General features: G+C 37.6%; 1 protein-coding gene across 11 annotated transcripts in view; it reads left to right on the forward strand.

The window, feature by feature from the left end:
• Nucleotides 1-4,149, forward strand: part of MITF (melanocyte inducing transcription factor) — a 201,115-nt gene that overhangs the window by 77,792 nt on the left and 119,174 nt on the right. The gene's annotated exons all lie outside the window — the stretch shown is intronic.

Genomic DNA, 4,149 nt, shown 5'->3' on the forward strand with positions numbered 1-4,149 from the left:
GCCACAGAGCATTTCACTGACCCAGGCTGTTATCAGTGGGAGGGAAATAAAAACTTCCCAGGGGAGGGGGGCAGTTAGTAGGAAAGTATTTAGCAAGGAAGGGCAGCATAGTCATGTTTTAAATATTTTCATTGAATTAGAGATATGATCTCTGGGATATAACTCCCAATGTTCTTTTTTTTTTGACCTTTACGTCAATTTACTGCCAAACGAGCTAACAAGCAATACACAAGGTAGACAGAAGACCTAGGCTGCATGTCAGTGGCCCAGGCACCCTGATAATTTTCCTGTTTCTCACAAAAGTGTACCTGAGCATCAGTGACCTTGTAGTCTGTAAGAAGTGAAGAATCAAGTTTCATCCTGTAATACAATAAATATTTACTCCTTGTGTCAGATGATATGATAGAAGCTCTGTGGAGCTTAAAGGCAGTGGTCTTGCCTTTAGAAAATTCATGTTTTAAACATAATCAAGAATATCCTTGCCTTTATTTACAATTGGCCTAAAGCTAGGATTACTTGCATGGGTGCCAGCTAATAAGTAAATCAGTCAGTATTGAGTCCGTGTTCAGCCTCAAGTGTGCATTTCCTCTGGAATGTGTGTTTAGTTGGACTTTAAGGAAAATCATTAACTCATCTCAACTTAAGGAAGCTTTGCAGATGACTAGAGCTTTCAGGATTATGCTTATATAGTTTCAAAGATATTTTAAGATGAAGGATAATTTAAGAAGATTAGCATACCATAGTCCAAGTGTCTATCATTTTAATGGAATTTTTAAAAACCTTATCACACAAGTCTATATGGTAAATGTTTCTATAAAGCTACAGATATATAAATATAGAAGATAAATATATAAAGATTATATTTTAAAAATGTATTAATATAAAATCACTATGGTATTTAAGTATATAAAATAAATCTCATTATAATTATTTTACTAATTGTAGGATATGTTATAAAGTGAACATTTGGATCCTAATTTTTATGTTTACATCTTGGGGTGCTTTGAAGTAAGTCATAATCAATGTAAGCATATTCTTAGGTGTCTGATATGAGCATTGTTGACTTGCTAATTTTATTCCTTGATAGTTGAAATAAATATCTGACAGAAATTTAATAGGAAGCAAAATTTTTTTTCATCATCAGGTGGACAACAAAAACTTTGGCATCTGAACTGAATGCTCTCCAACATACATACATTTGTGTGTATGATCTAATAAGAGTCATGCTACTCAAAGTGTGGACTCACAACCTGGAATGGTTCACGAACTGTGTGTTGCTGTTGACAGTGAGATGAAAACAGAAATTGAGAGTGTTCAGAAACCTTTCTAGCAGTTGGATAGAGTGATTTTAGGTCTGATGAATCTAACATAAATTTGGGCTTGTATATTTATTTAGAGTGTCAGATTTTTTTTCTTATTTATCTAACAATTCATTTTTATTATAGCTTACAAATGTATTGGTCTATAATGGATTGGAATAAAAAAGAAAAACAACCAGACAAACTGGTGCCACAAATAGTTTGAGAAGCATTGGTGAGAAACCAAATTACTGTGGCAGAAGGTGCTGTAATTTATAATATTCTACAGACATGATTTATGACATGGACTACTGTGGCTCATGGTGCATTGAGCTTTCCTAATCTTTAGTTAAGCCATATTCCCTAACCTTTCCAGTGTAACTGTTATGTCTATTTAACTGTGACATTTTGATCCACATTTCCTAGAATGATTTACAGAGGCAGTTCTTTGGATTTATCTAGTCATTCATCATTTATTGAGCATCTACTGTGTGCCAGCTACTGTTCTAAGCACTGGGAGTTCTGCAGTAACAAAACAGATAAACACTCCCATTCTCTTTTAGCTTATATGAAAAAATTAAAATATATAAACATATATACACACATGTATATGCATAAAAACAGACATGTATGAACTATGAGATGGTACATTAGCTCCAAGTATCATCCAGTTCCATTTGGGCTGCTAACGCATGCATTCCTCCACATCACAGATGTTAAGATCACTATTGATATGGTTGTGGTTTTGTGTCTACATGCTATTGCTGACAAAGTAAGAGTTCCTGGGTGACAAATGGAGGTTGCTTCCCTTAGGGCCATTGATGCTTGAGCACAGCCTCCTCATATTGGGGAGCACAGTGAAACAAACGAAGCTTAAGAGACTGGAAGAGCTTTGGTATTTACCATCCTGAATTACTGTCCCTGTTTGGTATGCCATTAAATTCAGAGTTTGATTCAGTATATTTCTTGGTTCAGCATGAGGGACTGTGATCTCTTGTGGGAAGACATTCCAATCCTGAAAGTCCAGGATGGAGCATTGGGAGGTGTTAACCCTTTGGAATTAGGGCAGCATTTGTGTATGTGGGGTTTTCTGTGGTGAGCATCCCTAACTTTCATTAGCTTCTGTAAGTGGTTTGTGACCCCCAGAGCTGAAGAATCATTGATGTGCAATGGCCTGAAGAGGTTTTTGTAGTTTAGCTCCTGTTATTTAATCTGAGTTTATCTCCTTCCATTTCCTCCCTTGGCCTTCCCTGCAGTAGCTAGACTGGCCTCCTTACTGTTGGTCCAGGGCATCAGGTAGTCTCGCCTGGCCTGGAATGTTTGACCTCCAACTATCCAGAGACATTTCCTCTCCTCCTTTAGGGCATTGCTCAGATGTCACCCTCTGGGCTTACCCTGACTACAGTATTTAAAATTGTATCTCTCTCCTGCCCCTGTCATGGTCCTTTGGATTCTTGCTCTTCTTTATTTTTACCCCTAGCATTTGCTACCTTTAACACCTTATATGGCTTAGTTACTTACTGAGGTTATTGTACACTTTCCCCTCCCCACCCTGACACTCCACAAAAGTGAGTTTTTTTGACTCTTTGTCCACTGCTGTATCCTCAGCACCTTGAACAGTGTCTGGCACATAGTAGGTATTCAGTACATATTTGATGAATGAATGAATGAATGAATGAATGAATGAACATGAGGTCTGACTGCTTTACACAGTATACAACATCGAATATAAGTTTGGCCAGTTTGGCTGAGATTTCTCATATTGCTCTATGTACATCTCATTGATTATGGTTTCATGAATCTTAGTTCTGTGTTTCTATAAATTGGCTTTTGGTGAATCTCTTTGTTTTTCTTTCTAAGTTTCAGATATTTCCATGAGCAATTTTCTTCTTTTATTCTTACTGATTTTTGCTGTATGTTTAATCTTACTTTACCCTCAACCCTCAAAGCATTTATGAATAAGACTTGCAGCAATTTAGTGGACCTCTCCATCCGCTGGTTTCCTCATCTGTAAAATGGGAATGCTAATATATAACTTTCTGCTATCAGGGTGATAGGAGATGATGCTTGTAAAGTGCATAGCACAGTGCCTGGCATAAATACTGTTTTTAGTAGTGCAGATGATGATATAAGTGTCTTATGGCTCAGCAGAATGTCTGGCACGTGGCAGGCACAGATTAATTGGCAGTTAGAATTATGTTTTTTCCCACTGATTATTACCACCATTAATGATATTGTCCCTAACGATCATCAGAGAATAAGCCATCAGCAGAAAATTCTAGAGAAGATTAAGTGTTGTTTTCCTTGCCCTTCTCAGGGCCCTTCCTCTTCCTCTTCCTCTTCCAAGGTAAAAATAAACTGTTTTCCTCCCCTTGCTGTGCAGTGGAAACCCTCTCAGTTTGAAGTTCATTCTTTGCTGTATGATGTGTTGTTGGTTGTTACCATTATCACAGTACTCAGTCTTTCTTGGGAACATTCTGTTTGAACAGATAGCAATAGGTAACTCAACTGGAACCTTGAGAGGTATTTCCACATATGTATTTCACAGCAGTTATGGTTTCTGGCAAAGGTTTTAGTTTTTTGGAGGGCATTTCAAGGAGCTGCCTTGTAAATCTCTGAGTGCCTGGGTTACTTTCTTTCTGTCTTTTTTCCTCTGTGCCAGTTTAGTAAAACTCCCAGATTTGAATCTTAACAACGAATCAATCAGCAAATGTTTATTAAGTATATTTGGGGGGCTTTTTGAGCAGCAAAATGGCACGATGAAAGGTGAGCTCTAGAATGATTACCCTGAGTTCTACATGGGTGATCGGTGGGTGGGTGGGAGTATTGCAAATCCAGCAGAGAAGGGTGG

The sequence above is a fragment of the Manis javanica genome, chromosome 3, assembly GCF_040802235.1.
Source record: "Manis javanica isolate MJ-LG chromosome 3, MJ_LKY, whole genome shotgun sequence".
Classification (NCBI taxonomy): domain Eukaryota; kingdom Metazoa; phylum Chordata; class Mammalia; order Pholidota; family Manidae; genus Manis; species Manis javanica.